General features: G+C 45.2%; 1 pseudogene across 1 annotated transcript in view; it reads right to left on the reverse strand.

The window, feature by feature from the left end:
* Positions 1-12,727, reverse strand: part of LOC144106352 (solute carrier family 22 member 4-like) — a 36,898-nt pseudogene that overhangs the window by 5,640 nt on the left and 18,531 nt on the right. Inside the window, exons 5-9 of the transcript XR_013308982.1 lie at positions 12,334-12,502; positions 8,625-8,772; positions 5,343-5,428; positions 3,897-4,111; positions 1,603-1,784 (exon numbers count right to left, since the gene is read on the reverse strand). The product of XR_013308982.1 is annotated as a solute carrier family 22 member 4-like (transcript). The remainder of the gene's footprint in view (positions 1-1,602; positions 1,785-3,896; positions 4,112-5,342; positions 5,429-8,624; positions 8,773-12,333; positions 12,503-12,727) is intronic.

Raw genomic sequence — 12,727 nt, forward strand, 5'->3', positions numbered from 1 at the left:
TTTGTTTCCTTTTGCGCATAAGGCCTACACTTGATGTTGTATCAGATTAACATGAAAATTATTTTTGTTTTAAAGCCTCGCCGACTGGTTAATTAGGTAGCACGCGCTTATCCGGCATTGATTGAAGTGATTCGTCAGTGAGCTTTGGGATGGCCAATACTTTGCAGATGTGATGGCCTATAACGTCGTTTGTTTTATTTATCTCTGTCACGTGCCTGTGCGGAACCGACTAATACAGTGTGTTATGATGGCTTCAGCCCCATATAAGCGGAATAATATTACCTTGTGTCACAGACTCGTTTCGCCATTTTCTCCTACGCGCACTAATTCCAATAGCTGCAGCGGCCTAAGGGACAGTTTTCCATCGCCGGCATTTTATCTCTCTCTTGTTTAAATTATACCCTTATCGGTTACGTTGGAAGTCTGGGTTAGCGTTCGTGCTTTACCGTGGGTTTTCTCCCATCAGCAGAGGGTTAAGCTGCATGCATAACTCTGCCTTCATCCTATCAGGGTCGAAACTACAACTGTGCCAAATCAAGTCGTCGCATAGCACCTCGCTTTCCATACACAATTCGACTGGCATCTCCAGCGGCTTCGACATCCTCAACCTTCGGCATACTTAAGTGCGCCTGTCTCCTATACACAAGGTGCAAAGAAACGCCTGTTCACGGAAGTGCAAAAACGAACACAGTGCACCACTGGTTTAACTTATGCAGTAACGGCTACCGTCGCATACATGAAATCCTGCAACAGTTGTCAGGATACCTGTATGTTTATGTGCTCTTCATACTCTTCCTAATGCACAGCCTTTGTAAAACGTATGGAGTCCATACTTTTTTTCTTCTCGGCCCTGAGCCAATCTGGGCGGCCGAGTTTTGTATATCGCCAGCTGTCTACAAGTTTTGAGGCGCTATTGTCTTCATCTCTGCGACACTTAGGGCTCCAAGGTGTGTTAGTGAGATCGACTACATGACATTTGCCCTAACTCTCGGGACGAAACAATACACTATTTACTCTGTGACCGCCCTCGGTTTCAGCGTAAGCGTGTCCTCCTGGTGGAACTCTCCGCCGCTTAGGTATTCGTCTGCTTACAGGAGCCAAAATTCTGGGTCCTTGTACTTAACGTTCACCGCAGAGGACAGCTGTGAAAGCGGTTTTCAAATTCTTGAAGGACTCAGGATTGAGTTCAAAGTACCGCAGAGGACAGCTGTGAAAGCGGTTTTCAAATTCTTGAAGGACTCAGGATTGAGTTCAAAGTGATAAACTTTCAGTGTGTGCCTTGTGTACCATGTTAGTAGTAACCTAAGGATACATGAAAAAATTATCTCCTTTCCTCTCTCTCTTTTCTACTTTTCCTCCGTTCCACTTCCCACGTGTAGGCTAACTTGCTAGGCGCCACCTGGTTGACCTTCCTGTTTCTCCGATCATCTTTCTCTCTTTCTTTCTCTTGAGATGTATATTTTTGACATAGTCTGTGCTAGCATCGATCTCGTCAGCAATCGAATGTCTTCGTAGATTCCATTTGAACATACAGGTAGTCATACAGCCGCCAAGTCTTGCATGTCGTGCTAAGACGCCACGGTATCGAAGTAAGAACCGTACCAGGTCATCGAAGAAAGGTACCACGACTGGGCACAGCCATCCGGCGGTGTTGCAGAAGCCCATGGCGACGGAACGCACCACAGTCGGATACCACTCGCTCTGCTGGACCCGCAGCACAGTGCCGCTCACTGGCGTGCCCACCTTGCCCGCCATCAGCAGGCCCAGTCGCACCGACGAGTATTCTGCGAACCGCAAGTTTTAGTTCTCCACGGTGCGGTTCTTCATTGGGCGGATTTCGGTGATACACGTACGTTTAAATTATTCGTGGAGGGGAATGAATTCGGCTCATCGGACGCAGCTTCGGTACATGCCTTTCGTTTTTACACAATATTCTGGCTTAGCCGCACTATGATCCCCATAAAAATAAATACTTAATTTCTTGGCGCACTATGCTTTGATCTCACCTAGCCGAAATCTCCAGAGACCTCATTTTTGCCTCCATCGAAATGTAGCAGCCCTAGTTGGGAAAAAAAAATGTGTTGACTTAGAGAGCAGCACCAAAATACTCTGGCCGCTCAGACATGTGCCATTTATTAGGCAATGTAAATTCGCTATCGGTTCTCTGAGTTAGACAAGCTCCGTTACTTAGCACTTAATTCGATCAGCTGATCTGAAACTAAGGTAACTTTGCTCCACTGGCGCGTAACATTAACAGATTCAGTTTTCCGAGGACTTGTATAGTGTGATAGGCTCTTAGGACTCTACACTGCCTCGCTGCGCCCCTGGGGACATGCACAGTCAAAAGCACACACCAGGCACAACAAAGATTCGTCAGTATCAGATCGAACTTTCATTTTTTCTTTCTAACTTTATCAATCTTCTGCACATATTGGTTCACCAAGCCGTGTACTCGGACACCCAAACAAATAAATATAGTCGGTGGTCTAAGAGAAGAAGTCATAAGAGAATGAGTGTAATGAATTAAGCGCGACAGCGGTGCCAGTGGCTTGCGACAAGTTCAGGTTGCTGGAGTGAGTTCAATAACATGCAGATCTGGCAGTCAATGTGCGACAAAGCAATGCTGCCTGCGTAGCCTACGCGCCTATACGGGGACGAAAACATGGAACTGTTACACCGCCCTAAACATGCTATATCATGCGCCGAGTTTGCTAAATTTGCTCTTCTAGCTGGTAGCGCCGCAGCATTATAATAGTGTGAGGAAATACTAACAATGGCGGCGACTGTTTGATTAGCAAAAAAAAAACGAGTTTTGCTAAGCACACCACTGGAAAAAAAAACCGAGCACATTGTCAGCTGAAGGAGTTAGTTACTACACGACCACTGAAGACCTGAAGACGCAAGAAGTATTTTGGGAAAAGTGTCAGGTTGCTCGGTCCATCTAACATAATTAGGCGTAGACTCTCTATTGAAATAAATAGTTTAAAACTTCAATGCTTAGTATATTCTCAGCGCTGGCCACCTGCAGATGTCATGATTTGACGTCAGTTGCCGAGAACACGCTAAAAAACCTGAAAGTACCAGCAAGCGAGCTGAATAAGGCTTAGAAAGAGAGCAGAGAGAAGGTTGCCGTCATCCGGTATTTGCACGGGATATGGCAAAAATTGAAAAAAATCGGCAAAAGATCTGGCGCTCATGCTCTTTTTACGGCACCTCAGAAGCTGTACGGAATCTGCGGTAGGGTTAACGCTTAGGGCACGGCCATCGCTTGCTCTAAGCGAAACCAGCAGTGCTTTGTAGCCTGCAAGAAAGAAGTGGTCTTTTTCGTCCCTCTGGCTTGCGGTAGACGGTACATAGGCCAGACGAGAAGGTGGCTCAATGAGAGGCTGAGGAAGCATGTCAGAGACGTGGAAGAAAAAGCGGGCAACAACGTGGTTGAGCCTATTCTGGAACGCCATAACTGCAGGCCAGTGCTTGAAAACACAACATTTCTGGTCAGATATTGAACGCAGATTGGAGTGTGAATAATTGAAGCTAAAGAAATTGAAATTTCCGGGAACGCATGTGTAAGCGAACCATGAATATAGCTCAAAGAAAAAGAGATCAGATATTAAGACTTAAGTAAACTCAATACACCCAGTTTAATGTCTACGGCAGATCAGATTGTCATGGCGATTCGTAAGCTTTCTTGGTGTGTTTTTTTGTTTTTAGAACGATTACAATATATAATCTTTGCTCTTTCAATAAAAAGCGGATTTGTTAGTAGCGCTGCATTCTGTCTATTTCGTTTCTTGTGTCTTCGTCTTCTTGCGCTAGAAATTCGGAAGAAGTTATGCGCTGCCTGCCGTAGTTATGCGAGTGCAAGCTAATTTCACTTAACGTGGAGCGCAGCTCACCAGGGGGCAGGAGCCAGAGGGCGACTAAGACAAGCGCAGAGAAGCAGAAGCTTCCGCAGACGGTGCGACGTCGGCGGCAGTACTTGACGAGCACCGCATTGAAGAACCTAACCGGGTACTCGGAAGAGGCTCCGAGAGTGAAGCTCACGTACGGGTCGTCGCCCACGACAGCCGTTGACACGCTCATGTGGTACCACGCCAGGTTGTAGACTAGTCTGTCGGTGGACAGGCGAAAGTCACTACGCACAATCTGCCACGGCGCAAGGCCGCCGCTGGATTATTTTTATAAAATGTTTCCTGTTAAAAGCGGCCCAGAAACACTAGGTATTTAAGTTACTAACAAGGGCACAGAATGACTGGTGATACAAAATTCCACAGGACATAGAGAAGCGGAGGGGAACAGAAACAACAGGTCAGGCCGGGACGAGAAGTATCTTACTTCACGAATCTTAAGCCCTTCCGTCCCCACACTTGCCCAAAAAGGATGCATGACATTCTTTATTTATTAAATTAATTATTTTATTTATTGCCTCCTGCGCTATATCTTTCCTTCCCATATCGCTAACACTCTGGGAGGTACTGTGTGGCACTGAAAAAGCACCCACTTATCTGCTAATGCTGCTGCTTTTTGAAGACGCTCGCAAGAGCTGATTTTTCATTCTCTCATTTCGTTGCTGCTCTTTCTTTCCTTTCATTTTCCCTTTGTTCTCCTCTCCACATGTAGCGCAGCCTACCGGGCATCGCCTGGTTAACCTCTCGGCCTTTCCGTCCTTCTGTTTCTCTCTCTCTTCAATCTATGGTGCAAGACGTTGGCCTGTTATGCGTGGAGCAATAAAGTGTTAACATCTTGCTCATTGGGTAAGCGGTTGTGCGGCAGTTTAACACGATGTTGCACAAATAGTTCTATGTGTGCCTAGAAGGCCCCCAGATATATGTGTAGGGTTGAGAGAGAAAATCAGCCTCAAAGTTAGGTTACTTTTCTCCGTTCTGTTTCAGAGTAAACCATCTTGACGAAAAATAAAACACTTCGCCGTGAGCGCTGCGCTAGTACCAACAAGCAGAACTCTAAAGGAAAGACTCTGCTAAGGCGAACCCTCCCTTGTAGTTATGTTGACAAAACATGTGCTTGCTGAGTGAATGTACATTTACTCCTCACATATCGATGTCCTACTAGACTTGAAGCATAGGAGGCGTCAGTGTCTTAGCCCGTTCTGTTATTGCGTGGTTCCTACAGCACCGAGCAAGTACTGAAGAAGTTCGACCGTCCAGACTCAGTGCGCTAGGTCACACTTATTAACAGCCCTGAACAAACAAGGAAAGTGTGCTTTTCAAAGACGTATATGCAGTGGCTAACCGTACAAACGGTACTACGTTCTTAAAATATAGGTCTGAAGGAAAAAAACGGCCTTCTGGGCTTTTGTCCCTGAGCGAAATGTGTAAACTCACTGCTGGAAGCTGAACAGAGCCGTCAATGCGGCCCAAGATTTAGTAGAGGACAGGTCAGCGACGCTTGCTTCGTGCACGTCTTGAGCCTGAAAAACAATTCAAGCCAAAAGAGCAGAACTGAGCACTTTATACAACGCTTCAGGCCCATCGAGTTCCACTTCGCCGCTCTGAAACAGCCATACGACGGAAGGGAAGAGATAAAACTCGAGTCATATGCATTCTTTTCATATCCTCCTTCCCGGTCGCCATATTTGGTCGACATGCAGTGCGGAACACTCGAGGTACTTTGCACATTCACATGCGGACATTTATACAGGAACTACCGGCACCACCGAAAGGACATGAGTGGGAAATAACTAGAAGGATAAGACTGGCCTGGGAATAACAGCGCAGAGACGAGGGACAAAGAAAGAAGAAGACAACAGGACCGGCGCTGACTAACAACTGAAAGTTTATTATAGAAAAACACGCAAAATATACTCCTTTGACAACCAGGATGCGCGTGTGCAACACCAAAAGCCACAGTGATACAACAGTCAGTTGAACCAAGGTACATTAGTTCACAGTCACGAACAGTTACAGAGGGGGCGCTCACGCACGAGTCAGCCACGAGTAACGCACAAAATGCAGGATCTCTGTGGGGGCCTTTTGGTGATTTGGTCGTTTTATCTTCAGTCCACCTTTACTGAATGGGAAGGAAGTTTGTGCACTCAAAACAGGGGGTGTGCATTGGTTCAAAAGTGGCTCCTGTATTAAGTAACATCTTTATCAACTATGTAGATAAAGCTATCAAAAGTAATTTTGGTGCCAGTACCAAAGGCATCTTCGGATATGTGGATGATTATCTCGTTTTTGTGGAACACGATGACTTCATTAGGCAGGTCCATGTGGTGTTAAAGATGTTTGAAGAAAGCGGGCATGGCCTAACTTTCACCTTGGAAAAACCTCAAGAGAATGAGCTACAATTTTTAGATATAAGGTTGGCAACGAAGCCAGATCACGTGTGCTTGTCCTTCCTACAGAGATCAGCGAAGTCTTTGCTCAGTTTTAGTTCGGTACATTCTAAGGTTGTTAAATGTGGCATAGCAGTTTCTTGCCTAGGTGCTGCTATTGCCAAGTCCTGCATGCATGCTATCAGTACAAGTTTTAATCAGCAGGTTCCAAGGCTAAGAACTGCGGGCCTTCCAGATGATGTCTTGCTACTTGCATGCAGTAAGGTACTTAAAAAGGTCAAAAGGCAAGAATCACAGGAACCTTCAAAATAGATAAAAAGAAAATTGCTGTTCTACCGTACATTCACCAAACGTCACACCGTTTGAAGCAAGTAGGCAGAAGATATGGCATTGATGTTCCATTTTCTGCAACAAACAAGCTTGACAAATTATGTGCCATTATAGATAGAAGGGCCAGAGAAGAGGAAAAGGAACGAAGAAAAACAAAAAGAGGGTGCCAGATCACGCATGGCCCGAGGATTGTCCCTTGCGCTGAAGAGGCTGTGCATGAAGTGTCATTCACGTGCGGGAAGACCTATATAAATCAAACAGAAACGTGCATGAGTACCCGCTTACGAGACCACAACACATCTTTGAAAGGGGCTCCGTCCTCAAACCTAGCTTACCATTACAGGAACCTTATTCTTTTGAAAAATCATGTACCTCATTTTTAATAAAATTAGGATTCTCTACGAACACAAAGAGAAACTGACAAGGGAAATCAGTGAAGCGTCTCATATTCATAAAAACACTGACTCGTGCGTGAGCACAACCTCTGTAATAGTTCACGACTGTGAACTAATGTATCTTGATTCAAGCGATTGATGTATCACTGTGGCTTTTGGTGTTGCGCACGCGCTCCTGGTTGTCAAAGTAGTATATTTTTCGAGTTTTTTTACTAATAATCTTTACGTTCTTAGTCAGCGCCGGTCCTGTTGTCTTCTTCTTTCTTTGTCCGTCGTCTCTGCGCTGTTATTCCCAGCAGTATGTACATGCCAACCGTTTTATTGAAGATAAGAATGGGGTGGAGCGCATATGATAGGTTGTCTCAGATCATGCATGGCTGGTTACTAATATCCCCCAGGAGAAAGGTGTACAACAGTTGTAGCTTACCGCTACTCACTTACGGGGCAGAAACGTGGAGACTAACGAAAAGTGTTGAACTTAAGTTAAGGACAACACAGCGAGCTATGGAAAGGAAAATGATAGGTTTAACGTTAAGAGACCGGAAGCGGGCAGAGTAGGTAAGGGAACAAACGCGTGTTAATGACATCCTAGTCGAAATCAAGAGGAAGAAATGGGCTTGTGCAGGGCATGTACTGCGAAGGCAAGATAACCGCTGGTCCTTAAGGGTAACGGAGTAGATTCCAAGAGAAGGCACGCGTAGTAGGGGCGGCAGCAGTTTAGGTGGGCGGTGAGATTAGGACGTCGGCAGGCATAGGTTGGGCGCAGCTGGCAAAGGACAGGGTTAATTGGAGAGACATGGGAGAGGCATTTGCCCTGCAGTGGGTGTAGTCAGGCTGATGATGATGATGATGACCGAATTACGCTCAATATTATAACGATAACAGTTGCTCAGAGCTAAACATTCACTAGGCTAAGTGTGCAGGCTTTAAATACTGGCAGTCTAAACATTCGAGTGTTTCAGAGTGGTGGCCGTATCATGTCTTTGAATACACATACTAGAAACATCTATAATGGCGCCATCTGAATGTTGGTGTAGTGCGATGCGGAAAGACGGGGCATAGAGAGCAGAATCAATCCCTATTGCATCCACACGGCGCACTGCCTTAGCACAAGAAAGCAGCTGGCCGCCATTAGCTCTTGCATACTGATTTCATTGACGTACGTTCTCTTGTATGTCATTCCTATCCATCATCTGGGCATGTGTACCATTTGTAAAACATACACAGACCAAGAGGTTTGCTTCTAAGTCGTGCACTGGGTTTGGCTTCAGTGAGGTGATCGCTGCAGATAGTCTTGCGCTCAATAAGACTGCGAAGCTGGTGAAATGAAACGCACCGCATTGAATAGTCAAATAACATACACTGCGGCCTCCTTGTGTTTGGTGAAGATCGTACCTTTAGGGAGAGGCAAAACAACCTATATACTTATCAGGAGTCATACATGGCGCGTGTTGTACTTTCTAAACAAGCTGCATCACAGGGATGGGCCCTTGACTTCCTTCGAATCATTATTATGATCGCTATAAGGAACTCTATTTGAAGACAGTGAAATAATAAATTATATCATAACAATCATTCGCATGGGTTCAGTGGCTAGCACTCACCGCAGCTTTCCTCCGCTTCGCCTCTTCAACAATTTCGTCAACAAGGTCCACCGAACCGCGGCCATTCTTTGCAAACTTGGTGACCACTTTTTTGGCCTCCTGAAACCTCCCCGTGGCCATCAGCCATCTGGGAGACTCTGGCAAAAAACTGGGCAGAAGTGTTTATGCATAATCCCCGCCAGATTCGCATCTTGCCTTTTGCTTACAGTACGTAGTTGTAACTTTGCAATGCCTGCTACTACTCGCGTAGTACACGTTCCAAAAAGTGAGATGTCCCAGCACTGCTTCAAATGGGACCAATTTTAACTATACAGGGCGGCCAAAATAACTTGTGCTTAAGAAAATTTTGAAAATAAATGTGGTCGGAGACGCAGTGTGGCGACACTTTTTGCGGTCGGTACTGCAATGCCAGTCTAACAACCAATTTTGAGTCGCACTTAAACGTCGCTGCGATTACGACCTAATTGCACGATATGTCTTTGCTTACTCCTATATATTCTTATGTCCTTGTTTATTGTGTACAGCTTACGTACGATGTTATTTTTGCGATATGATGTCATTAAGATTGTTCATTCTTGTGAATTTCTTTTTCATTCACAATGTTACAATTGCTGGCATGTTAAGCTTTGAAGTGTGCTTTATCTTTGGTTGAGCATTATGTCTTCAGTTCTAGAGTCATTTCTTACCCAATGGTAAAAGAGTGTCCGGCATCACAATCAGGCACCTACCTCTCGTTCCATGTACATTCTAATAAAAAAGACCGGGCAACCCTTTAGCACGCACACCGTATTATATATTTAATAACTACACAACTTTGAAGCTGTTGGAGAAGCACGCACAAATTCCTATGGCACATTATAAAGTATGGTACCACAAATGGCGAAATTTTCGTATTTACTAGAGAATGAAAGGGAAAGAAGGTAGAAATCTATTCAATGAAAAGCAGAACTTTACCAGCCTTCATGGTAATTCACCAGCCTTCATGCTAATTTGCCAGCCTTTATGCACAGCGTAAGGAACGATATAGAGACCGATGTGAGTGAAAGCAGGTTGCTTATCTGGGCTATGCCGGATTGCGGCGGAAACTACTGATGTTCTCGCAGAGAAAGGTTCTAAAATTTGCCGAGCATGCCAATGTCTTCGTGGTAGGGCAAAAATAACGTATATTTGAAACCGCACCATCGTTGAGCAGAGTAAGCAGTTCGGAATTCTTATGTACATTTTACTGTGGGGGCAATGTGCGCAGCTGGCCTCTATTTCAAACTGATTAGATGTTTTTTTTAGCAAAACTACTCTCGATATTTCAGAAGCTTCAAATGCGCCACAGTTGTCAGAGTATTGGCTTACGTCCCTAGTCGGCACCGAGGACAGTTCTAAAATGCGGCATTCAGAGTCAGTAGGTGATGAAAATTTTCTAGGTTAATAAGAAAATGGTTGAATGCCCTTAAATTATGGTGTGAATCATTTAAATTTAGGTGCCCAAGCTAACACGACTGTAAAATCTAGACGTGGCATTTTTTTTCCATTAGGTTACGTATTCGCCATTTGGAAGACTCTTACCATTATAATACTATTTCCTCTAATTGCAGCGCTGCGGACCTTTGTCGGCCTTGTCTTCCATCTTTCCCTTTCACAAAATATTGCAACATGTTGAGGTCCATAAGAATAATCGGTTTTACTCGGCAACGTTGGCCAAATTATGGTTATGTAACATATCACTGCAGAGTGGTTCGAAGTTAGACGTTTTGAATGTGTTAGAAAAGGCTAAGTAGCTGGGCTAGCTTGTTTTTAGATATCATGGCATAGACAATCCTGGCAGAAGAGGACGAGTTCTGTCTCATTTTACCTTCACTGTCTTCGTATTCAGGAGCTGCTTATCGCATGGTGTATTAGATATTTTCTCTAAAGCTCACTAAGAGCACTGCAGTGCAACCTAAAATGTGGTTCCCTGCCTCAGTATTGCAAACTTGCGAGTGTTCTAGTCTAAGTCAGAGACTGTGGGTATATTGAGGTACGTGGACAACAGGCAATGCTGTCAGGTGAAGAGCTACTCTTATCATTTGGCTCCTTATAAACTTAACTGCCACATGCAAAGCCCATCCTACTTTTACTATGGCCTGTTTCCCTCATCTCGTACACAAATTCCGGCGCAAGGCTCACTTAATTCTCTTTCCTGCCTTAAACACAGCGAACACAAGTTACACTGTATGGGAGTGAATAGGCCTCTAAACGAATTCGTAATATATACACGATATGTTTTGGAACCCCTTAGGTAGATTTGCGCCTCTGGAAGACGAAAAGAACTCCGTACGTCACGAGACGGAAATCTGCTCCCATTGGAAAAAGCTAGCATCCAGTATTTTACGGGTGAAACCTCTCTGCGTTCCGGCCGGAACATATTACGCATGGAGTGGGCTATAGGACCGTTCACTTTAACGTAAAGCGTTTGCTGTCTAGCTTTTAAATCGCCGAGACGCACATGCGCCCTCTAGTTTCTGCCGCCGTCACCACCACATTTATCGCCTCCTTATTCGCTAATTGCTGGAACCACCTGGACACCTGAACAAGAAGGAACTTTTTCAAAATTTGTCAGTTTTTTTTAATTATTATACCTTCCCTTCTGTTTCGGCGGACGATCTTGTTTATCGTTCAGGTGTACGCATCTTCACACCCAGCCATTCTGGGCAAAAGCATGTTTTAACTGGAAACTATTTATGAACGTAATTTTTTTATACGAAGTAAGATTTCGCTATAACAGTCACTATACCTACAGATCACCCGATGGCAGTCGTGAATTTTTTTCTCTGTTAACATTTGTGCTATCGTCAAAAGCGTTCCCCATTGGTTTTTTTATGCAGTCTTAACTCCTCGATGCGACCGATGGCAACACTTGAAAGTAAATGTTTTTCTGCATATCATAAATACGAACCATTACCTTCAATATTGACATAAAAGTATCTTACAATTTTCCAATTTTCAAAATTTCTGACCGAAATTGTTTGACATGACTGCAGACTGCATATTATTATGCGGCGGCAGGTTTAATTACAATACGACATGAGCGATTTGATGAGACTTTTTATTGCCTTCAAGCCTGGTACCTTCATCCTTCGCTAGTTCCCATTTCATTACTTACCGTAACTAAGCTTGGGCTAGTAATTCGCATTCCATAGCAATATTCTGTCGGTCAGTCTTACGCTAACCTAAACTGCTATGGGCCGTCTATTGTAACATGCTTCCTTTGATTTTGTTCCTCGGACACTGGTGTCAACCGCCACGGCCTACGTCACTGTGAGGCTGCGACCGATGACAGCGAAGCAAAAGAAAGTTGGCAGTGGCTTAGCTCGCTATGCCAGGATATACGTAGCGAACGCTAGGGCATAGCTTGGTTAGCCTTGGTTTACCTTGATTGCAAGTCCAGGTTAGTCTGGTTGTCTGGCTAGCTGTTGTCACGTGGTTCGTCACGCGGTTGGTCACGTGACCAGTCACGTGTTTGGTCACGTGGTGCGGTGCGACCACGGAGGGAATGCGAGTACGGGGGGAAGGCGAGCGCAGCGAAACGGCGAGTTCATGGCCAATGTAGCTTCCGCTGCAAAAGTAAAAGCAAACAAGGCTTGTTGCAAATTACGACCCAAGAACAACCTGCACGAGCAATGAAAAGTCTCCCCACGCGAGGTATGGAAAAGTGATGTTCTGCGCACACACCTACCAGCTGAGAGCCAACAGCGGAGCGAGCGTTAACGCAGTGTAGAGCTGGATGGTGCGCCACTCCCTGGTCAGGTAGTGGAGCCACGGAAGCAGGAGCATGCCCGTTGTCCAGCCCATGCCTATCGTCATGGTTGGCATGTACCGGTATCGAGGGGACACCGTCTCCATCGCTGGAGTGACCGGGAGAGAGTGCAGACGCCATTCAGTCACCTCTGGGCATTTTTAACGCGTTGACCGTCAGCGTCATTGCTGAAAAAGGCCTAATCGACAGAGTCGTGACATCACAACCACGTGAACTCGCGCAGGTAATCCAAACAACTCAGTGCGATCGCACTATTGCTGCCCGTATATTTATGCTTCTCCGTCAATGCGTGGAATGGGCGTGTTAAAGTACA

Source organism: Amblyomma americanum, chromosome 10 (genome assembly GCF_052857255.1).
Source record: "Amblyomma americanum isolate KBUSLIRL-KWMA chromosome 10, ASM5285725v1, whole genome shotgun sequence".
In the NCBI taxonomy this organism is placed as follows: Eukaryota; Metazoa; Arthropoda; class Arachnida; order Ixodida; family Ixodidae; genus Amblyomma; species Amblyomma americanum.